Below are 25,624 nucleotides of genomic sequence, written 5' to 3'. Positions count from 1 at the left end.
ATCAGGTCTCCCTGCCTCCAATCTTTCCCCTCTCCAGTCCATTTTTCATTCTGCTGCCCAAACTATTTTTCTAAAACATCTTTCTACACAGAGCTCCCCATTTCTGAAAATCCTCCAACTGTTACCATTCCTCTCCACCATCAAGCAAAAACACCTGACTGTAGGTTTTTAAACTTCCAGTCAGCTTTCTTCCTCCTCCATAAACACTCTTCTTAGATCATATCCCATTATGCAGTGTCTTCCCTCCACTCCTAACTATACCTGGTACTTCTCTGCCCTAGTGTCAACCTTTTCCCTTATGCCTCTCTCTCTGCCTGGAATGCACTCCATGTTAAAATCTAACATACTACAGCTATCCCCATCTTCAAAGCCCTTCTGAAATCTTATGTCTTCCAGGAGGCCTTTTTCCCCACATTTTCTAATCTTCCCAGGTTTTATCCCTAACTGCAACTGCAGGACTTCAGTTTTATCTATGCAGTTGTGTACTCCCAAATTCCCACAATATTTACATATATATCCTCCATACCTTACTCAAGCACTAACCTATGTTCATGGCTCCTTTACCCTTTTTTTTGTTTTTTTTTTTTTTACTTTAGTGTCTGTTTACTAGGTTGTAGACTCCTTCAAGACAGGGGACCGTATCTATCATCTCTATTGAATTCAGTCTACAGTAAGTGCTAAATAAATGCACTGATTAATTGATAGGCAATCAAATATTATTAATTGATGACATTATTTCATATGTAAAACTATACTTTATTTAGCACCCTTTTGCTCAACATTCTATTTTCAAGAAAGCAATTAAGGACATTAACTGAGGTGTTTTTTGGGTTTTTTTTACTATCCCCATTAAGTTTTTACACAAGAACAGAATAAAACCTTTATTTGTGCCTTTCCCAAGTCAAATAGAATCTAGGTCATTAGGATAATTTATTTAGGTACTGAAATGGTAATGCAAAATTAGTTTTATTAATTTTATTATGAAACATATTGCGAAAATGTATATAACTTCTGTTTTCCCTCTCTTTCACTTTTATGAATCAAAATTTCAAAGTTATCAACAGATGCTCTTAATACTATTTGGGATAACACTCCTATTACTAGAAAAGAAAAAACTGGAGGAATCCCTCTAGGGAAGCATAGTGATAGCAATTAACTAAAGGTAGATAGACTTCCAACAATATATATCTGCAATTTTCCTGTCTTCATCGTATTCATATGGGACTATATCATCCAATATGGTGCTCACAGGAGAAATGGGAGAAAAGAGAAGCAGCGTGGCTCAGGGGAAAGAGCCCAGGCTTTGGAGTCAGAGGTCATGGGTTCGAATCCCAGCTCTGCCACTTGTCAGCTGTGTGACTGTGGGCTAGTCACTTAACTTCTCTGTGCTCAGTTACCTCATCTGTAAAATGGGGATTAAGACTGTGAGCCCCACGTGGGACAACCCGATTCCCCTGTGTCTACCCCAGCGCTTAGAACAGTGCTCTGCACATAGTAAGCGCTTAACAAATACCAACATTATTATTATTATTATTAGGTACTGAATCCCCATTTTACAGGTGAGGAAATTGAGGCAAAGGCAATATAAGTGACTTGCCCAATCTTACATAGCAGGCAAGTGGTGGGGTCAGGATTTGAACCACAATTCTCCGACTGCCAAGCCTGTGCTCTTTCTGTTAAGCCACCTTCTTCAGCATTTCAAAACCATTTCCAGAGGCAGTTCATAATCATTGACCTGTCTTCTGGAGGCACACACCTAAAACCACAGTGCAGTATACAAGAGATCCTATGTGAATGATTCCAAAATGCTGCCACCTAACCTCAGCTTCTGGATTCCCTGTTGTGTCCTCAATTATGACTGCATAGATAGATTGACCAAAACGGGAAATGGTATACAGGCTCTTTGTTTCCCATTGGTGATGGGGCAAGACTCCTCCAACTGTGACATGGCCAATGACATCAACGTAGATTGATCTTAGCACTGAATCAATGGTATTTACTGAGCTCTTACTGTTTGCAGAACACTAAGTGCTTGGCATAGAATGATAGGAAAAGAGACATGAACCCTGCCTTCAAGGAGCTTCTTGAACTTTTCAGAGACGCCAAACTTTTCTTAGTAGTTGTCACCCCAGTGGTCTACTGAAAGTGTTAAGTGCTTAGTAAATCTACAATATTTGGTGTTCAGGAAAAGAAGACATCCCAGCTTCGAACCAGAGTTTGAGAATTTAACATTGGGAAATCATTAAAAAAAAACCAAAAACCCTCATCACCAGTTGTATAAGTTGCACAAGGAAAAAGATTTTGAAAGAAAAATATTCACACCTCTGGTCATATAACTTCATCATTTATAAACTGATTAGACCAATTAAATACTGTCTTCTCAAATATTCACTAGAGAATTCTTATTAAACATATGACTAGATAATTTTTTAGATTCTTGACGTGAAATTTTCAAAATGGAAAACAAATGTTGCTTTCCAAATATTCATCTTTGATTCATTTATATGAAACAGAAGGAAGTACACTGTGTTGCCATGTATCTTGGGACATTTATTCACACATTTTCTTTATAATGGATGACATTCCATGTATACATTGACAAAAGACAATGTTAATCCATATTTCTAGTCTTCCAGGAATCATTTTCATTTTCTTAATTCACCCTCTAAATGGATGGAAAATGGCATACTAAATAGATATTGTGGTTTTCTTCAAAAGGGAAGAGAAGTTTCCACTTATCAATTTATGAAGACCTTTCAGTTATGGCTCAAACTGTAAAACTATCATGCCATAAATAAGAATTGCTTTATTACTCATTAATTACTTTAACCATCTTAAATAAGACAAATTTTTCCAACAAAATGAGTCACATACAGGAAAATGTAATGAAAAATTGACTTTAAAAGGGGAAAACATAGACTTATAACATTCATTCTGTGAAATCAAAGGCCATGATGGAAGAAATGAAATGCAGCTCGTAGTCATCCTAGAGTCTGTTCCATCAAATTTTTTGCAAATATAAAAAAAGTGTCATTTTTTACTACCTTTGTATTTGAGTGTTTGATATGATTCATTTGTTCTGATTAATAATTAGTATATACTTTTAATCTGATGGAACTAATTGAAGGTAACTAAGGTGGTAGTTACAAAATTATGCTTTGAACCAATCCATAGGTTTTTATTCCTGAGTCAAGGACATGACTATTTCTTAATCCTTTCCCATCTCTGTCTCCATTTTTTTTTTTTAATATTTTCATTTTTATGCCCATTTCGTATGCCCAGTCAACTCTCTCAACTCTTTCATTTTCTTAACCAACTATAGGTGCCTTTCAATTTCCTACAAGTCTTGTCTTCCAGAAGGGAACATTGGAACGTTGACAAGATAAGAAAATGCTTCAGACATTTGGTTTACGGAATTGAAGAACACACAAACATATCTAAGTAGTAATATTTAAACATTTTAAATAGCAGTAACTATCATATGCAGTAAGATCACCTCAAGCAGCATTTTTCACTTAATACTTTGACAACTAAATATCCATCTCATTTAGTAGTCAAAATCACGTACCAAAACAAGATCACAAAAAGTGTAGTCCTGCATGGATGTAATGTTTGTTACCTCATACCTTCATTGGGGAGAACAGTTGAGGAGAATAAACAAAAAGAATTCCCAAACAACTACAAGTGCACAATCGCTCTAATCCCCTGCTCTAGGGGACCAGCATAAAACCAAATGGATATAAGGAACAAGCATGGCGTAGTGGATAGATTACAGGTCTGGGAGGCAGAAGGTCATGGGTTCTAATCTTGACTCCTCCGCCACTTGTCTGCTGTGTGACCTTGGTCAAGTCACTTCACTTCTCTGTGCCTCAGTTCCTCTTCTGTAAAATTTGGATCTGATACCTATTTTTTCCTCCTACTTAATCCATAAGCCCCACATGGGACAGGGACTGTGTCTGACCTGATGATTTTTTCTCTGCCCCAGAGCTTAGAACAGTGCTTGAAAAAGCTCATAACAAATACCATAATACTGATAACAAGAACAACTATGTACAGTTGGGAGAGAGCAACAGAAGGTAGATAAGGCAGCTGGATATGCAGCTGTCAAATGTCTTAAAGCAGATGCCTTTGGAAAATTGTGATAAGAGGGAGAAACAAAAGCAGTATCATGTATTGTGGGTAATAACTGCATCAGTGCAACAAGGGTTGATCTTTACATTTGCAAATGATGTTGAAAGGATTATGCCTCCCCATTGATTCATCAACCACATCCAATGATAAAAATCTGTCACTAGCATTATCTTCAAATATAAAGGGCAGATAGCGCTACACACATGGGAATATACACAAATAATGAAATGATTAGGAGAAAAATGAGGAATTAAGTCCAAGAGCCTCTAAGGAGATTCATATTCCAGAATTTGCCCATTTAAACATAGGAAAAAATGTTGTTGGTTACAAATATCTACGATGAATTAAATACAGTCAATTTATTAAACAGATGTTCAGAATTGAACTGACATGCATCTCATGTTTATCTGCTGCGTCCACACAAGTGGTGGTCTATGTGGTCCAGCCCAAGCCCATTTTGCATAGATCAAACAACTGCTAAAGGGGACAAATACACCATGGCCAGGGGTAGGAGAAGCTCCTTTTCTTCTCCTTTTTAAAATTGTTTGCCTCTAAGCAAGGTATCACTCTACTAAATGAGGTCATGTTTGCATGCAAATTCATGGAATGGTTTCAGTACTCCAAGATGTTCCCAGAAAAGAGAAAAAACTGCCTTAATGGAGACAGATGTCACCTTCTCCATTACCAGCAGTCACGCAGAGAGCATACAGACATAATTCTTAGGCAACTAGGCAGAGGAGAGAGGAGAGGCCACCCAGGTGACACCACCCAGTCCAGAAATCTAAGGCCAGAGCTTTGTGAGAAAATATGTAATAGGTACTCAACAGAGATGTTCACCACAGGCTTATAGTTGTTCAAGTGAAATATGAAATGGTTCCCCAATAAAGTTGATTTTTTCTTCAATGATAGCATTAATTCAGCATTAACAAACAGATTAAATTTAAAATTTACATAATACAGAAAGGCCTCTGTCAATCAAAATGTAATAGAAAAACCTTTTTTATATTTTATAAGGGAGGCTTATATTGTAGACCTATTTTATTAGACACTTCTTGGAGGGTTCTGTAAATGTCAGAGAATTCATTTTCAAGTAACAGATTTTAGCATTTAGAAATGGTTGAAGATCATTTTAAACTTTTCTTGAAGTTATAAATTGCTCTACCATATTAATACGTTAATCTAAGTTCCAAACATTTCAAAGTTTCAGTCAAAATTCAATGTTGTTTGAATAGGGAAAACAATCCAAAAACCTTGATACTCTACATTAATTTAGTATTTTATACCTCAGTCCCTGATTTATATCAATCTCAATGAGAGGGACTTTATCCGTATTTGAGAAACCAATTCACTTTCAAAAGACTACAGTAAATGTGTGTTTACAAATAGATCAGAATTCATGATTTAAAGTCACCAAAGTACCCTGAAAACAGGCTGTCATCTCTACATTAGAACAAATACAGCCAACATTCCCAGTTTATACTTTTTCTCATAATGGTAGAGTATGCCCTGCATGAAATAACTGCAATTGGTATGCAAACAGAATTAATGGATGAAATTCTCCACTTCTTCAGAAGCACTGAATTCTTTAGAAACATTAAATTTCAAGCACCAGAGACACACATCTATTACGTTCCCTTAATTTGAATAATGCCCCTTCTTTAACTATCCCATTTTTCCCAACAGGATCTCAAGAGATCCCCCGCCACCTCTCAAAATCTACCCACTCCACCTGCATCTTCGAGCCCATCCCTTCACACCTTATCAAAACATTTGCCCCCTTCCTGACTGCTTCCAAACTGTAACCTACTTGTCTAGTAGCTTAGTACAATGCTTTGCACAAAATAAAAGCACAATAAATACAATTGATTGCTTGAATAAGTGGGTTGAATGTGATAGATGAGTTGAGGATAATGCCAAGGTTTTGCACTTGTGAGATAGGGGATGGTGGGGGTATCTAAAAGGCTTCGGTGGGAAAGTAAGTGTCACCTGTCACTCAAGGATGAATTGGAGGATCAGCGTGGCAAAAGTGAGAGACTGGAGTCAGAAAGGCAGAACTATGCAAAGTTTATTCCATGTGGCAAATTGAACTTCCCTCTCAGGAAGACTACACTTATTCACATGATGCAAATTGAACTTCTCTTTCGGGAGGAATACACTTATTTTAATATGGCACCCTGTGCTCTACGATGTCCTGCATCTACTCAAACTAAAGCTTTTCCTCCTGAGAGGAATACACTTCTTCATGTACTCGCACATGGCAAAGCACCTCAGTCTTGCCCCATGAACGCTTCCCTCTTGGGAGGAATAAACTTATGTGCTTTCCCTCACATGGCAAAACACCTAGCCCCCAGCCCCACAATCGCTCAGCGGGACACTCATCTGTCCCACAGCTATTCATTTAATACCCTGGTTACAGAGAAAGAGCGGGCATTCCACACTGTGGCCAGAGGCAACACACAACCATCTAGGCTCCTGGATTCCACATCTCTAATCTCCAATGCTCCCCTGCTCCTCCATAGCTTATTTGGATGGCACAGAAGTGAGGGATACCTTCTTCCACATTCCTGGACTGGGATGTCTAGCAGTTCTGGTCATGGAGCAGTGCTTTTGAGTTCCACCTGGCTAGCTCAGGCAGTCATGGGATTGCATTTTGACCTTTGCCCTGGTTCACCTTGACACAATAAGGAATTCTGTTTTGGACATACTACTACATACATTTGATAGGCCAGGAAGATCAAGCTAGAGCAAGGCAAGATAGGAAGGGATGGTGACAGACTGTGGGCTGAATGAGAGAGATGAGTCGCGGATAATGCCAAGGTTATGGACCTGTGAGACGAGGAGGATGGTGTTGCTGTTTATAGTGATGGGAAAATCTGGAGAAGGGCAGTGTTAGGATGGGAATACAAGGAGTTTTGTTTTGGATATGTTAAGCTTTGAATTTGGCAAGATCATTGGTGACCTTTGAGGGGGCAGTTTCCATGGAATGAATATGTGTGGGGGTGGTGGGGGTGGGGGGTCAGATTGGAGGGGGTCAAGGAGAGAATTGGAGGAGAGGAAATGCAGGCAGTGGGTGCAGACAACTCACTCAAGGAGTTTGGAGAAGAATGGTACGAGGGATATGAAGTGAAAATTGGAGGGAGCCATGGGGTCGAGCGTTTTTTTTTTTTAAATAGGGGAGACTTGGGCATATTAGAAAGCAGTGGGGAAGCCACTGGAGAGTAAGCAGTTGAAGATGGAGGTCAGAGCACAATATTAAGCACTTGTAAAATTTACAATAATAATGTTGGTATTTGTTAAGTGCTTACTATGTGCAGAGCACTGTTCTAAGCACTGGGGTAGATACAGGGTAAGCAGGTTGTCCCATGTGAGGCTCACAGTCTTAATCCCATTTTACAGATGAAGTAACTGAGACATAGAGAAATTAAGTGACTAGCCCACAGTCATACAGCTGACAAGTGGCAGAGGCAGGATTTGAACCCAGACCTCTGACTCCCAAGCCCGTGCTCTTTCCACTGAGCCATGCTGCTTCTCAAAGCAAAGCTCTACAAAGCAATAGAGGTCCACAAGGAGATTACATTTTATATCAAGAGAAACCTATTTTAGTATACATTGTATTTATGTTATGAGATAATGTATCTAGCTTTGAAATTGACTAAAATTCAGTTATCTTTATTGATTTTGACTTAAACATCAAAAATCATTTAGAGAATTAATCAACTACATAGAGGAAATGGAACTTATTTTAACTGTTTACAGTTAAAACAAAAAATCACTCAGTTTTAAAAGACCTCAACCACCTTTCCCCCTCCTATCATGCCTTGCTGATTTCCTACTAGAAGCTAGCATGCTTGTTTTGCTCTTCTAATGCCAACCTTCACATTGTATCTTGATCGCATCTATCTTGTTGCCGAACCCTTGCCCATATCTTGCCTCTGGCTTGGAACTCCCTGCCCCTTCAGAGCTGACAAGCATTCTCCCTACCTTCAAAGTCTTACTAAAATCACATCTCACCCAAGAGCCCTCATTTCACCTACTTTCTCTACTTCCTGTATCATTCTTGCACTTGGATTTGTACCCTTTATTCACGCCACCATCAGCTCCATAGCACTTTTTTATGGTATTTGTTAAGTGCTTACTATGTGCCAGGCACTGTACTAAGCACTGGAGTAGATACAAGCACATCAGGCTGGACACAATCCTTGCCCGACATGAGGCTGAGAGTCTTAATTTCTCTGTGCCTCAGTTACACAGAGGGATTAATTAAGTGACTTGTCTACTGTGTGACCTTGGGCAAGTGGGAGAGCCAGGATTACAACCCAGGTCATTCTGACTCCCAGGCCCATAGTCTATCCACTGGGCCATGCTACTTCTCTATGCACTTATGCACATATCCTATCTGTAATTTATATTAATGCCTTTCTCCCCCTCTAGATGGTAAGCTCCTTGTAGAGAGAGAATGTACCTATCAACTGTTACACTGTACTCTTCTGAGGGCTTAGTACAGTGCTCTGCACACAGTAAGTGTTTAACAAAAAACAGTTGATGGATTTTCATACCTCAGAGACAATTAAAATGAATTACACATTAAAGAAATAGAGTATAAACCTTCAATACTGATCGCACAGTCCCAGCAGGAATTCTTCCAGTTGTAAAGCCAAAACCAGGACACAGTTCTGCTGATTTCCAGAATTGTGTTTTTCCCACTAAAGGCAAGGCTATAGAAAAATCAACAGGGCGTATATATATATTTATGTGTGTGTATATACCTAATGGATTATGTATACACACCCACAGTAGACAGATTCCATTATCTTTTGCCTTGTATCTTGGTTATCAATAACTTTTATCATGACCCCATCTTGTTTCATTATCTGCCACTTTTATTCATCTGGCAACTGACTTGCCTCACACACTTTCATTGTCTTAAATGGCATCAGTCCTTTCATCACAGACCATTTTCCATGGCAATTTTTTTTTGCTGTGCTGATTCATTCATTTTGTCCATTATACCAATTTATGTCAAATCTAAGGGAAAATGGATCCTGCTATTCATGGAACCTGCTATTGTAGTATACATAATGTTGATGTTATTAACGACAGCAGTGTATCCAGCTTTGAAATTGACTAAGATTCAGTCATCTTTATTGATTTTGACTTTAAAAAATCAAGAATCATTCAGAGAATTAATCACCTACATAGAGGAAATGGACCCTATTTTAACTGCTTACAGTTAAAAAAAAAAAAAAAAGATAATTCCCAGTCCCCAGGCATCATGTGTGTGTTTGGGGTGGGGGGGAAGGGGAGGAGAAGAGAGAAGGAGGGAGAGGAGGGGGCCAGGGGCCCAATTGCACCCATTCTTTGCAAGACACTAAATACCAAAGATGCCTTGGATGAGAGAAAACAGTTCAATGGACCTGTGGCCACTGTCCCAGTATCCTCCCCACATCCAAAATGGATAGAAAGTGCAGATTTCTCACCTGCCTACCCACCTAGAGAATGTATAGACCAATACAAATGAAGAAAATAAAGTTAACATTTCCAAATTAAGATACAAAATTTCCAGTGAATCCCAATATTTCCTTAGGCAAGGGATCTAGCAAAAAAAAAATTCCTATTCATTTTTAGAGAAACTATACATCTGTAATTAAAGCTAGGAGCTAACCTTCTTCCCTTATTGTATATAATAATATTAATAATAATGATATTTGTTAAGCACTGCACTAAGCACTGGGGTGTATACAAGCAAATCGATTTGGGCACAGCCCCGGTCCCATGTTGGGCTCACAGTCTCAATCTCCATTTTACAGATGAGGTAATTGAGGCACAGAGAAGTGAAGTGACTTGCCCATGGTCACAGAGCAGACAAGTGGTAGAACCGGGATTAGAACTCAGGATCTTCTGATTACCAGGCCTGTGCTCTATCCACTACACCATGCTGCGAAAAGCTTCTTTCAGGGAAACCTGCAAGGCACAAATGGAATTTGGCCGGAAAAGTCTCCCAAAATTTGATATGATAGTCTGCAATTTTCACTTGTCTGCATTTAATGGGGAGGAAACAGGACTATGCCTTTCAATGAGGTTTCTCTCAGATAACATATGGTCCTCAATAATAATGATAATGAATCCTTTAGTAGGAGAATAGCAATATTAAATAATAGTGATAATTGTGTTTTTTCTTATGCACTTACTAATTGCTGGGGTAGATACAAGTAAATCAGGTTGGACACAGTCCCTGTCCCACATGGAGTTCACAGTCTTAATCCCCATTTTACAGATGAGGTAACTGAGGTGCACAGAGAAGTGAAGTGACTTACCCAAGGCCACACAGCAAACAAGTGGCAGAGGGGAATTAGAACTCATGACCTGATTCCTAGGCCTATGCTCTAATCCACTACACCATGCTGCTTTCCATGAGCATCATGAGTAATCCTCATGATCTCTGTATGTAGTGGACTGATTGATGTTCTTGATTCTCTCATTTTAAAGGGACATGCAGACTCATATCTGGGATCGTGTAGGACATAGATATCATTTGTGAGAATGTTGTGGTTTTGCTATTTGCAGCTCTTTTGACCCCTTCAGTTTTGGAAAGTTAATTAATATACTCTACTAAATATTGAAGAATAGCAAATTCTCAAGTTACAGATGATGAACCTTTAGCATGGAAATTCACATAACTTGACCTACATAACCTAGTGCTAATCAAGTACCAACTGCCAGACTCCTGATTCTGAGTTAAGACCCTTTGGTATATGATTAAGTCTAAAACCCATCAATTAGGAGGACAACATGCCAATTTTGATTCTTTTCTTAATCTGAAAATTCCAGGTTCTAATTAGCAATAAGCTCTATGCAAGAACTGCCAAATCCCCTACATTGAATTCCATTTCTTACAATTAAGAGGGGGGGAAAAATTTTCAAGGTAAAAAGGTATTTTTTTAAATGATAGATCCTTTACAATGAAGTAAAAAAATTTTTGTTGCCCAGAAATCTATTGGTAGTCAGAGTGTTTGAGAATAGGATTGAGTCTAGCAGGAGGATCCCAGGTACAATTAGGAAATTAATCGGTGGAAATGCTCAAGAAAAGAAAGAAGATGCCAGAGGTTGGAGGACATGTGACAGAATTAGCCAACTACCATTGAAAGAGATGGTGGGCCATGAGAAGCGCACTAATTTAAACTGGATGCTACTGAATACAGTCATATTGAACATAGACATTTTCAGCAATTAATGGCAATTTTTGGTCATTACTGCTCTTGGGCTTAAGGGTGTGTAGAGGTTCTCAAAAAGACACACTATGAAAGTTCCAACAGTGATTGTAAGTATTACAACACAACATGCCAAAATCCAAAAATATTTTTGTGTGAGACAAAAATAGTAAAATAATAATAATAATGGTATTTGTTAAGCATTATGTGCCAAGTACTGTTCTAAGCGCTGGGGTAGATACAAGGTAATCAGTTTGTCTCGCGTGGGGCTCACAATCATAATCCTCATTTTCTAGATGGGGGAACTGAGGCACAGGGAAGTTAAGTATCTTGCCCAAGGTCACAAAGCTGATAAGTGGCAGAGCCGGAATTAGAACCCTCTTCCTCTGACTCCCAAGTCTGGGATTTTACCACTAAGTCACGCTGCATCTCACTAAACCACACAATGACCACTGATATGAACAATTTAGATATGATTCATTAAATAATGAAATAATACCAAATATTAGCACCTTTACAAAGATAAGCTGGAAACTGAAAAGTTTCCTGTTAGTATCGAATTATTATTAGGATATTTTCCTAATATTTCATGAGAGGAAAAACTGTGGAATGTTTTTAGAGGGCTGAAGCAGTATTCTCCAAACTGCTCTTCCACAGCCCTGGCAGGAGAAATGGATTAAAGGAATAATAATAGTGGTATTTGTTAAGCGCTTACTATGGGCCAAGCACTGTTCTAAGTGCTGGGGTAGATACAATATAATCAGGCTGTCCCACCTGGGGCTCACAGTCATAATCCCCATTTTACAGATGAGGTAACTGAGGCCTAGAGAAGTTAAGTGACTTGCCCAAAGTCACACAGCTGATAAGTGGTGGAGCCTGGATTAGAACTCACGACCTCTGACTCCCAAGCCCGGGCTCTTTCCACTAAACCACGCTGCTTCTTCACAAAACTAAAAAACCCATAATGCAAATGGGCTGGTTTAACTTACATTTTTTCAGAAGCTTTAGGGACATTCTTGGAGGAGACTGGTTCCTCTGCCAATAATACAGAGCAGCCTTTTCCCCCTAGGCCTGGGGCTGACCTCCTAAGGAAAGGCTCCAATTTCAGCTTCTTGTGCTGCTGTGCGGTGTGCTTCTGATCAAATCCCAGGACCACACCAGAAAAAAGAGCTCCACATGAGTAATGTATTTCCTTCTGCTTAAACTATGTCTGGCTTAAAATGGAAGTCAAGGTGAGGTAGCAGGGGTTATTTTTAGCCTAAACCTTTTTCCAGCCTTTTCAACCAAGCAAATTTTCAGATGGTTATGCCAGCATGGATATGATTAATGCTTTCTGGTAATCAGAAAAAAAAGGTGGGCATTTGCAGCTTTAAACTTGTTCCAATTCTTCCCAATTTGTAATATTAATCAAATCTCATATTTGCACATTATCTTATTTGCAAATTGGTACTGGAATGATTACTGGGGCCTTTGTAAAGTTATCAACTGGGTCCTGACTGAAATTTCTACTCATGCATCTTCTGTAGATTATACAAAACTTCTAACTTTGGTCCTAGTCTGGAGTTATACAACTAAGCAGCCCCAACCTTCAGCACATGAAGCTTATGGCTTCTGAGTCTAAAAGCATTCATTTTGAAATTTTTTCAGAAAGGCTGACTGAATTTAGGATACTTTGGAAAAGTATGTTTTGGGAATATCTTGCTCCTTGTTTAGACCAGTGTGTACAGCCACATTATGATATTCACAAGTAGAAAATAAACATTTGTCTCCTAGTCTATTTCAAAGTTATAACAGCAGGCAATGTGCAACCATGCTAGAGAATGTAACAAGGAATTGGGAGACTAGTATTAGAAAATTATTCTGGTCTTCTGAAAAACTCTTCCAACTCAACAGTTTAAAGCATCACCACAAATCCTTGAATTGCTACCATAAGAGCTCCCATTTGCTCTGTGCTCTGTGCCTGTGCTCTGAAAGCATACATGTGAGATGATAAGCCAATGATTGTGAACCATTTCTTGGAATCAGGAAAGCTCTAATGGAGTGACAATTAGTTTCAAGACCAAGGTTATGTGACTTCTTTACTTAGCGAACCATATACACAGAGCTGAATACAATCACTGAATTCTGCTATCTAGGCAGCCTAGTCTCCACTGATGCATGAGACCAGGACACACCAGTCAGAAGCTATGACTTCTAGAGCAGTTTCATCAATGCTGCTAACAGGAAATACACAACATAAAATGGTAAGATGGAATCACAAATTGTAAGAACCTGGAATTTAGTTAATCCATTAGCAATGAAGCAATGCTCAAACACTGAATATCGACCTTTCATGAGGGGAATGGATGACAAGATACCCAAACAGTGGACCTATGGTGAGTTTAAATGGTGTAAACAGGCTTGAGATAAGAATTGGTAAAATGCAATGAACAAAATTTCAAAAAATGTTGCATAACAATTCATTCATTCAATAGTATTTATTGAGCGCTTACTATGTGCAGAGCACTGTACTAAGCGCTTGGGATGAACAAGTCGGCAACAGATAGAGACAGTCCCTGCCGTTTGACGGGCTTACAGTCTAATCGGGGGAGATGGACAGACAAGAACAATGGCACTAAACAGCGTCAAGGGGAAGAACATCTCGTAAAAACAATGGCAACTAAATAGAATCAAGGCGATGTACAATTCATTAACAAAATAAATAGGGTAACGAAAATATATACAGTTGAGCGGACGAGTACAGTGCTGTGGGGATGGGAAGGGAGAGGTGGAGGAGCAGAGGGAAAAGGGGAAAATGAGGCTTTAGCTGCGGAGAGGTAAAGGGGGGATGGCAGAGGGAGTAGAGGGGGAAGAGGAGCTCAGTCTGGGAACGCCTCTTGGAGGAGGTGAGTTTTAAGTAAGGTTTTGAAGAGGGAAAGAGAATCAGTTTGACGGAGGTGAGGAGGGAGGGCGTTCCAGGACCGCGGGAGGACGTGACCCAGGGGTCGACGGCGGGATAGGCGAGACCGAGGGACGGTGAGGAGGTGGGCGGCAGAGGAGCGGAGCGTGCGGGGTGGGCGGTAGAAAGAGAGAAGGGAGGAGAGGTAGGAAGGGGCAAGGTGATGGAGAGCCTTGAAGCCTAGAGTGAGGAGTTTTTGTTTGGAGCGGAGGTCGATAGGCAACCACTGGAGTTGTTTAAGAAGGGGAGTGACATGCCCAGATCGTTTCTGCAGGAAGATGAGCCGGGCAGCGGAGTGAAGAATAGACCGGAGCGGGGCGAGAGAGGAGGAAGGGAGGTCAGAGAGAAGGCTGACACAGTAGTCTAGCTGGGATATAACGAGAGCCCGTAATAGTAAGGTAGCCGTTTGGGTGGAGAGGAAAGGGCGGATCTTGGCGATATTGTAGAGGTGAAACCGGCAGGTCTTGGTGACAGGATGTGTGGGGTGAACGAGAGGGACGAGTCAAGGATGACACCGAGATTGCGGGCCTGCGGGACGGGAAGGATGGTCGTGCCATCCACGGTGATAGAGAAGTCTGGGAGCGGACCGGGTTTGGGAGGGAAGATGAGGAGCTCAGTCTTGCTCATGTTGAGTTTTAGGTGGCGGGCCGACATCCAGGTGGAGACGTCCCGGAGGCAGGAGGAGATGCGAGCCTGAAGGGAGGGGGAGAGGACAGGGGCGGAGATGTAGATCTGCGTGTCATCTGCATAGAGATGGTAGTCAAAGCCGTGAGAGCGGATGAGTTCACCGAGGGAGTGAGTGTAAGTGGAGAACAGAAGAGGGCCAAGAACTGACCCTTGAGGAACTCCAACAGTTAAAGGATGGGAGGGGGAGGAGGCTCCAGCGTAGGAGACCGAGAATGATCGGCCAGAGAGGTAAGAGGAGAACCAGGAGAGGACAGAGTCCGTGAAGCCAAGGTGAGATAAGGTATGGAGGAGGAGGGGATGGTCGACAGTGTCAAAGGCAGCAGAGAGGTCAAGGAGGATCAGAATGGAGTAGGAGCCATTGGATTTGGCAAGAAGGAGGTCATGGGTGACCTTAGAGAGAGCATCTGAAAGACAATAGCAGGAAACAGATCATCTTACCCTGCAGCATACACAAGTGGGGAACCTATCTTGGAAAAGAGGCTTTGAAAAGACTTTGATAATAGAGAGAAACAAAAATGGCACTGGGGACAGAATAACAAGTACAACATTACAGCCAGGAGCAATCTTAGCCAGAGGGCAAAATGATTTAACTACTGCCCATGTCCAAACCTCATGAAAACTTTTGCTCAGGTCTGGTCTGTTCTGTGAAAGCTGCAGACAAGTAATGCTCTGGAAGGCATGAATCCCTTAATCACAGATCAAAGTGCTAAGCGATTAGTACAATGCTCTGCACACAGTAAGCACTCAATAAATACGATTGACTGAATGAAATAATAATGTTGGTATTTGTTAAGCGCTTACTATGTGCCGAGCACTGTTCTAAGCGCTGGGGTAGACATAGGGGAATCAGGTTGTCCCACGTGGGGCTCACAGTCTTAATCCCCATTTTACAGATGAGGGAACTAAGGCACAGAGAAGTTAAGTGACTTGCCCACAGTCACACAGCCGACAAGTGGCAGAGCTGGGATTCGAACTCATGAGCCCTGACTCCAAAGCCCGTGCTCTTTCCACTGAGCCACGCTGCTTCTCCTTGCAGGGACAGATCGTGGCTTAGTGGAAAGAGTACAGGCTTGGGAGTCAGAGGTCGTGGGTTCTAATCCCAGGTCTGCCTCATCAGCTATGTGACTTTGGGCAAGTCACTTAACTTTTCTGTGCCTCAGTTACCTCATCTGTAAAATAGGGATTGAGTTTGTGAGCCCATTTGAGGCAACCTGGTTATCTTGTATCTACCCTAGTGCTTAGAACAGTGCTTGGCACATAGTAAGTGTTAACAAATATCATTATTATCTGTATCCATATCTATTATTCTATTTATTAATGATGTGTATATATCTATAATTCTATTTATATTGATGCTATTGATGCCTGTCTACTTGTTTTGTTGTCTGTCTCCCTCCTTCTAGACTGTGAGCCCATTGTTGGGTAGGACTTGTTTCTATTTGTTGCCAAATTGTACTTTCCATGTGCTTAGTACAGTGCTCTGCACACAGTAAGCACTCAATAAATACAATTGAATGAATTTATCCATACTTTAACATGCATAGATCTCTACAGTAAAAATATATATACTGCTGTATCTCATTTTCATTTGCAAAAAACTATCTCTGCAGAAGAGATTATTACATCCCAAAGAAATAAAAATAATAATGTTGGTATTTGTTAAGCACTTACTATGTGCCGAACACTGTTCTAAGCACTGGGGTAGATACAGGGTAATCAGGCGGTCCCACGTGAGGCTCACAGTTAATTCCCATTTTACAGGTGAGGTAACTGAGGCACAGAGAAGTGAAGTGACTTGCCCACAGTCACACAGCTGACAAGTGGCAGAGCCGGGATTCAAACCCATGACCTCTGACTCCCAAGCCCGGGCTCTTTCCACTGAGCCACGCTGTTCTCTATGGCACAAAGTCAAACACTCAATTTGGGTGCGTGTCATGTGAAAATCATGGTACTTGGAAGAGGACAATATAATAGAGGTGGTAGACATGATCCCTGCCCTCAAGGAGCTTACAGGCTAGTGGGAGAGGTACACATTAAAGTTAATTAAAAATGGGGAGTCATTCATTCAATGGTACTTATTGGGCACTTATTATGTGCAGAGCACTGTACTAAGCACTTGGAATGTACAATTCGGCAACAGATAGAGACAATCGTTGCTGAGTATGAGACTATGTATATAATATGTCCTGAGGGGCTATGGGTGGGGTAAATATCAAAGCTTAGCCAGGGCAGGTCTCTTGGAGGGGATCTGATTTTAGGAGGGCTTTGAAGATGGGGAGAGTGGTGTTCCGTCAGGTATGAAAGGAGAGGGAGTTCCAGGTCAGAGAGAGGATGTCGGCAAGGGTTTGGTGGCAAAACAGGTGAGATTGAGGATAAAGCACAGGATGGTTTTAAATCAGGTAACAATTAAAGCAATAGTCCAGCAACAATTTAAAAACAGAAAAATAACCCAAACATTAAATAAGAGTGAAGCCAACCCAATGCTATATATATATATTTATACATATTACACAAACATATATATTTACCCCTGGAACAATCTTATAAAGCTACATAATTTTAAATTTCTATCAACACAATCAGAATATCCTCCAGTGATTTCTGACAGGTTAGAAAAAAAAAAGCATTATGCTAACTGAACTAACATCATTGATGATTAAAGATCTATAGGTCAGGAAAGTTCAGACTCTAATGGCCATTTCATTAATTATTAACAGTAATAGTCCAAATGCTAGTAAATTGTAACAACTAACATATGAACCTTTACACTCCCAAGATTCTCTTTCAATGAACAAAACCATAATGGCAATTTTTTTTTTGAATGGGGAGAAAATATTTATGATTGTATCTGCAATTAGAGAGTATTTCCCCTAAATGTTGATAACCTAATCCTGACCAAAATACATGTCAAGGAATTTGAAACAAATCTAAAAATGTAACACTCATACCCTCAAAAAACAATCACTAGAAACCCAGTTGGCAATCATTCTGATAAGATGTGTGGGTCAGTGTGCTGACCAAATTGGGATAGGATTGGTGAAGCAGTAGGGAATAGGCATTGTAAGTGCTTCGAAGGTAGGCACTGTTTCAAATGCCTAGTACAGTACTCACTGAGTAGGGGCTGAATAAATACTATTTAATGAATGACAGAGAGAGGGTAAGAGTCAGGTAGAATCAGCAGCAGGTAGCAGAGGAACACTGAGTATCTGCCAAATGACAGCATACATAAAGGGCTATGTGTTGTAACATAAGGTTGAATGGGGTGGGAGACAGCTGGGCCACTACTCTGAGTTGCTAGGATCCAGGGACTTGAAAAGGAGAAACGAGCTGGAGGAGAGAAGGGAAGGTTGGATGCAGCAACAGGCAGTGGCAAATGACTGTGGCAACTGGTGTGTAATGGGACAAGTTAGGAAAGCATAAAGAGGTGTGGATGCACATTGTCTGGAGGTATGGGAAGGTTGCCCATTGGTTTAAAGGGGAACATTTAGGAGGAACTGAGCAGAGCAGCCACTTTACATTCTCCCCTTCTTCCAAGTTGAACACATTCTGTCCCATTCCAGCCACAGCTTTCAGAGAGACTGTAGGTATAGGCTAACTTGGAATGGCAGTTCCTGGCAGCTCACTGTGGCACAAGTAAAGGATGAGCAGGTCCAGGGACTTTTCATGTTCTAGAAGAAGTGGAGTATTAGAGTGGCGCGGTAACGTTTCACCAATTAGAAGCATCAGACCTGAAAGCCTCGGAGTCATGTTCAGAAATGGAATATGGAATGGTTTCAGGGGCATTCTAACAACAGCTCTTTCCTCATTGGATTTTATTAACTGCCTTGCTTCCTCCCTGGCTTGTCTGGTGGTCTCGACATCCTGCCAGGCTTTCCCCTCCCCAGAATATCTCATACATTTCCTGCCATTTCCCCAATTCATTCTGGGTGCCATCTCAATCACTGGTTAGCCATCTGCTGCTACCCACAATGCTGTCAGCCTCCTTTCCACTCTGTCACCATGCCCACACTCTGGCCTGTGCCATTTTTGTTTCATGGTTGATGCTGTCATCAGCCAGCTCTGTGAGCTAGCCTTAGCACTGTGACAGCCATAATCACCTTTCAACACAAAATGGCCAAAGAATATCAGTAGACTACCAGCCACAGAGCTAGCAACTGAAGGATAGTCTCTGGACCTGGAATTTTTAAGGTCATTTTTATAGTTAACCCTGATGCTGTACTAGTCATTCCCCTGCTGGGAATACTGCTGTCATGGTTTTTTTTCCCCAATCACAGAGGATTCAAGACATTACCTTATTGCAACTGCTTTCCCTCTAACAAAGCCAAGCTACACTGAAGAACTGCCATAGTCACTGAGGAAATGAAATTTCGGGTTGAACTCAATCCAACTGAAAGCAGGACATTTTCAGCCTGCTCCAAAAATATCACTTCCCTTAAAAATCACACCTCACCACTACCACCCATGCCATTCCAGAGAAAAATATGAGTCCATAATCATTTAATCATTTTCAGTTGTCCAATAACCATTTAGGATAAGGCAAAAAAAAAATCAGAGAAAGAACGGGGAGTCTGGAAACCACTTACGAAAAATGAAATGATTCCAAAGCAAATGAAGTGTTACGTCAGTAAGAAATTACACAACGTCTTGTGCCACTTGATAGGAAAATCCATAGCACCACTGTAAAGTTTTAGGGAATGGCACCATTAGAGCTTAGGTTTAACAGGCACCATTATATACAGATCTTTAAGTTAAAAGCAATCTCTCTTATACTTGCCTCTCAGTTCCAATGTGCTTGAGGCTCTGCTGACTCCCTGCTATCTTAAACTTGCTAACACATAGAAACAAGTCTATTGCAAATTCAAAACACTTTATCATCAAGTTTTGTAATACATAATAGGAAGAAAAAAAACAACCATGCTCTCCGACAGGCTGTAGATTCTGCAGAAGAAAATAGCAATCGACTCTACAAAACCATTTTTCTGTGGGAATCCTTTCTTTAGAACCTCCATCATGCATTTCATATGAGCTTGAGCTCAAAGACATAACCAGGTGCATGAGTTCAAGCTCATTACCCAGAGAATGTAGTTCTCCAGCCAAAGCAGACAAAAATTGGGCCCCAGCTTCTAGTCTCCCATTAATGCTGCCAATTGATTAGAGTTTTTACATGCAACTATTACTGAGTCTGCCCCTGAATCCAAAGGTTGGCCATCCAAATAAAAGGGCTTTACAAAGAGAGGCTGGAACGATGATTCCGGGCAGCCTCTGAAGCTAGAGAGATGACTTCTCTGGAGATATTTGTAAAGTGGCAAGTAAAACAATGTTAGTGACAATTTCTGCTAAAACAACAATTTGAAACAAGAATTGAGCTGACAGGAATTATTTGGGGGAAAATATTTTCTCTAGGGTTTGTCATTTAATTTAGAAATCTTATGTCATTTAAAAAAACAGTTTAAAATGTTTTTTCACAGAGTTTGGATCCCCATGTTGAGGCAACTGAGATATCCTACATGCCTTTCATTTTAACAAATGTTCTTTAAGACAATCATTTTAATGGTAAAAAATGAGAAAGGGGATTTCTTGGCTGTTAAATCCATTGTAGGATGTAGTGAAAATCATTGGAAAGGAAGGATTCTAGAAAATTGATGAAAAGAAGAATATCACCTTTTTTAAAAGAGCACTAAAGAAATGGCTACAATTGCTAGTGAATATCTCTAAAGTAAAAATAAATAAGTATCCTCTGAGAAAAAATTGATTGTTAAAAGGATTCAAAGAAAATTCAAAGGCAAAACACAGTGACTATAAGAAAATGGTGCCTCTCAGGGTAACACCTGGAGAGTTTCCAGTACTCTACCAGTCTCGACTATGGGAGGGAGAGTCAAGCAGAGGTATATCCATTCCATTCCTAGTTTGGACAGTGGCTAGCAAGTGGAAGGCAATCTGCTACAAGTCAAAACTCACCTATGCTGGGCAGCAGCAGCATGGGAGAGAGTCAAGGGTGGAAACTCAGGTTAACTGCATGGAAGGAGGCAAAGGTAAACCAATTCCATATTTTTACCAAGAAAACTACGGATACACTACCAGAACCATTGCAGATGGAGGTGGGATGTTCTGGGAGAGATGTGTCCATGCCGTCGCTATAGGTCATACATGACTCATCAGCATAAGACAACAACAACAAGGAGGAGAAAATAAAACTGTAAGAAACTACAAGAACAAGTTTAAGATCAAATAAAATAGTTTTCCAGAATAATTTGGTCAATTGAAAGAAATGTAGGCCTTTATTCTTCTAGCTGCTTACTGGAGAAGGTGTGGAGATGAGGGAGGATATAAAATACAGTATTTGCAAGTGTTTGTAATTTAATATCTGTTTTCTCTTAATGTACCTTTTTTTTTAAGCAAGATCATTCCATCCCCAATGCTACCACTTGGGCACGCATTTTGTTTAAGCTTCAGTTAAATTACTTAGAGAAAGTCAAGCATCCTGGTTCATAAATTAAAATGAGCTTCTGACATGTCATCGAAAACAACTTACAAGGCATTGGAACTCACTCCAAAATAGGTAATTGAACTTTTCAATTCCTGTGAACAGCCTGGAAATCTTATAATCAAATCTTATAGATGAGAGTAACCCTTAAATTAACTAGTTCTCTCCTTTAATTTGTTTGAAATTTGAGGGAAAAGAAATCACTTCTGATCTATATGAATATGTGTACTGAGTTGAAAAGAGTAATACTGTCAAAATTGAAAGAGCGCCTTCCAAATAATTTTTAGTTTTCCATGAAGACCAAAGAGCCGGCAAAGGAAAGACCATATTAGATGTATTTCAGGCCCTCTGCTTATTTCACCAAGTCAGCTTTCATTTCTGCTAAAACAGAGACACGTGAGCCACTGCTTATGTTCATAGCTGCTCAAGGAAGTTAAAGAGTGTTCTTGAATGCCCAGTCATGCCCAACTCTACCAAGCCAGAGAAGGAAATGTTCTGAAACTAGCATTGGTAAGCCCCCTAGCTGAGCTCAGAGGAATCTATAATGGAACCTCAGCAAGAATTTTGGATAGGCCTCAGGCTGAAACTTCAGAAGCAAGAATCTGGGCCAAGATATTGATTATAGTGTTGGTAGCTTGGTCTGTGCTACACTCACTCTCTCAACCCTGCCAGTCATGGTCACTGAGGCATGGATTGCAACCAGCAGTTAGGCAGGCAGGGATTCGGATGCAATGATTTTTCATAGAAAACCTTTATGGAAAGTGGTTACGGCATAGTGTGAGGCCCTGCTACAATTTATTTGCCAAAGCAGGGTTTATGCCTTCATTTCTTAGACTGAATTTACATAATTCTTGTATATTTTAACCAGGACTTCCTTTAATATCACAACACTTTGTACTGGGGGGTGGGGGGAAGTGTGTGCATGCTGACCGTCAGTCAAATTAGTCCTCACACTCAGGAAGGGGAAGAAGAAAGCCAGGAGAGCTACTCCCTGGTGCCCCTCCCTGATGGAAGCATAATTACAACCTTATTAAGACCTGATCCAAACAGAAGGAAGGATTGGGAAGAAAGTAGGGGGCACTTGTAGTTGGGGAGGAAGGCCCGTGGCCATCTTGTAGGTGAGAGGTTGAAGCCATGTGCTCTGGAGAGCAGGAGATGGGGAAAGCTCATGCTATGACCCTGAACACACAGTACAGGGAGAGATTGGAAATTATTCCAAGTGAGGTTAAGATACCCTGGAGGTCTAGGCCCCAGAGTTAGAGCACTGGAAGGGAGAAGTTCCTGATCCTGAGGAGAACACCACTAAGAGACCCTGCTTCCAAATGATTCAGAGAGGGTGAGACTGGAATCTGGCATGCCACAAGAAAAAAAGGGGACAGAATCATAGGAACATGAATCCCAAGATGCCTACCGGGATGTATAGAAGAGGGTCTTGGAGGGGGAAAGAGTGCTTTAGCAGGGAAAGGCAATTGGAACCATAATTCTTTTTATTGTTACCAAATTAATAAGACTATTAAATGTTATAGAGATTTCAGATCTTGGTGACTGCCTGTTGTAGGAGCTGGAGGAAAACCTCTGGGTGCCAGGGAGACACAGGGACCTGCAGAACAGTGGGAGCAGGAGAGAAGATTCCTCTTGGCTAGCCCCCAGTGACCCCCCCCCCCTTACCTTTGGGGGGCTTCAGATGAGGGGCGATGGTAGTGATAGAAGTGCAGGCACTTGGGGTGTACTGAGCAGAAGTAACTCAATCTGCCAATTTGGAGGGCTTTAGGCCTCAGCCAAGGTTAAACGGGGTCTAAACGTTCTGAAAATGACTCCTGAGGCTATTTTGTTTGGGATTTAAGGCTGAAAATCTCCAGCTGAAATACATTCATTTCCTCCATGTTTCATCCCCCCTCCCCGCCCCCAGAGAGAAAAGTTACAACCATAGGGTCATATATGCATGCATTTTATTGTATAAAGTTTTTGAAATGTTTTTTAGGGAGTGGATTCAGTCCTACTCCTGGGGAAAACAATATGGCTTTTTTTTTAAAAAAAAAAAGACAACCACAGCTTCTGAATCATCCTAAAGCCCTTGACAAGTTCCAGAGTTTTAGACTGACTTTTTTGTCTGCTAGAGATAAGTTGGAGTGTGTAAATGTGTTATGTTTGGGCATGTGTGAGGTGGGGCTAAGGTAGGTGGAAAACCATGATAAGAGTCACAAGAGAGTAGTGTAGGTTTTGATATATGTGTAAATCATGACTTGGTAGAGTTTCAGGTGTTACAGTTCATTCATATTAATAAAGAAGAATGGCAATACTGAATATATCATTTTAAAAATGCAATGAACGTTATGATGTAAAACTGTGTCTTGAAGAATCACACTCTAGGGGGTTTTCTTAGATACAAGGACATTATGATTTTGTTGTACAAAGTATTGAAGAACAAGTCCCAAAAGGAACACATTTTCAAAACCTATAGGATTTGTTGATTGGTGATTACTATGCACAAACAGTTGAAGAATACTGAGGTTCTTTATAATTCCTAGTTCTTAAAAGTCAAGGTCTTATTGTTAAAACACTTAAGATGTTATAAAAAAGGAATCTGAGTTGTAAGTAGATTTATGGCATCCTATTTGAACTTCACTATACTGCATTACTGGAATTATTCACATCTTTTCGAGCAGAGACAAAATCAGAAGTGACCATCTTCAGATTTGGAATACTATTCCATGTCACAATTTATTTGAAAATGGGTCCAATGAAAATACATGATTTTCAATGAGTCACTCAAAATCTGTTGTAAAAACCTATAATAATAATTTTAAAGAAGAACTTGATGTTTCATGCTGTTGATCAGATGAAGTTCATAAAAAGATACCATGGACATTTGAAATTCCTAGAAAATCCGAATCTTCTCCAACCATTGGTTTCAATAGCCTTTTTCCTAAACCCATCCTGAGAGATGTTTGATTAATTTATGTTGTGGTTCCTTTCCCTCACTCCTTGAATGCAGGTGTTAATGAGCAGTGAAATAACCAAAGAGTGAACAGAAGGAGAGAAGGAAGAAAGGGGGTGTGGGGGGGGAGGGGTTGGGGGTTAATATAGATAATCCTTGCACTGTATACTCTGACCTGAATAATCGAGACAGCTGAATAAGCAAGACTGCACTCAGCTCCCCACTTTCCTGGAAAGCATTTGCCTTGCCAATCATGGGACTCCTGTTGATTTCAAAGTCAACTTCACAAGTGAAGCATAAGTATGGAGTGGGAGAACTAGATCAAAGGTCACTGAATTTATCATCATTAGACAGAGTAACACTAGTGTTAAAGAATATATAAAATAAGATGAATTGTCAAGTTGCTCTCCAGCAAAACCCATTGCAAAGAGGGAGTAGAGGGAAAGATGCATTAAATTTTCAAAGAAACAATTAGAAATTTATTATCCCGATTATATTTTCTTTCCATTAAAAAGGGGGGCAGGGATATACTTCATTAACTGGTCAAAATGTAGAGGGTGGAGTCTGATCAAAGTATGAACACCAGCAAAAAAGTGGTTATAATGGAAATGCGGAAACATTACAATGGTTCATATTGAAAGGTGTTTTTTTTTCTGATTACACAGTGATTAAAATTATTATCCAGAAAAAAAAAACACCAAATAACTAGGTAGAAACAGTCAAACAGAATTCATGGATTATAAAAAACTCATATGAGACACTATTATCTATATCCACAGCCAGAAGATGTCAAGGCATCAATTCCTATAAAGTGCCAGCTTAATAAAATCTGCATGCAAAATTTATGAATGCAGTAATATTCCTTTTTATCACAAGTTATTAATGGTCAGTTTAATGAATATCTACAGCTCGACTGCTTTGGTTCTTATATTTTAATCATCTTTAGCTATGTATTTAAGTGCATTTCATTTTATAACCATCAGCTCCTTCGAGATAAAAAAAAAACACCCCATACTTTAGTACTGAGACAGTTGGGGTAGCTACTAATTTTCTTTTTGTACTGTTACTGATTTCCTTAAAATTTACTACAGTAGAAACATAACTACAAGTTCCATTACAACAGTACTTGTTTTAAAATATGAATTAGAATATCAAAGATTTGGGGGAGCTATATTACACAGAGCAATTTGAAAGGTTCCTATAATTATATTTCTATTTAAGAACGTGCTCAATTTTGA

General features: G+C 40.2%; 1 protein-coding gene and 1 non-coding gene across 5 annotated transcripts in view; one reads left to right on the top strand and one right to left on the bottom strand.

Moving 5' to 3' along the window:
• Window positions 1–25,624, bottom strand: part of FHIT (fragile histidine triad diadenosine triphosphatase) — a 1,434,147-nt gene that overhangs the window by 802,971 nt on the left and 605,552 nt on the right. The gene's annotated exons all lie outside the window — the stretch shown is intronic.
• LOC114806920 lies at window positions 20,775–20,912 on the top strand. The gene has a single exon (XR_003754973.1). It is a non-coding gene; the product is annotated as a small nucleolar RNA SNORA7 (small nucleolar RNA).

The sequence above is a fragment of the Ornithorhynchus anatinus genome, chromosome X1 (assembly GCF_004115215.2).
Source record: "Ornithorhynchus anatinus isolate Pmale09 chromosome X1, mOrnAna1.pri.v4, whole genome shotgun sequence".
Taxonomy (NCBI): domain Eukaryota; kingdom Metazoa; phylum Chordata; class Mammalia; order Monotremata; family Ornithorhynchidae; genus Ornithorhynchus; species Ornithorhynchus anatinus.
This window is presented reverse-complemented; position numbering and strand designations above follow the sequence as displayed.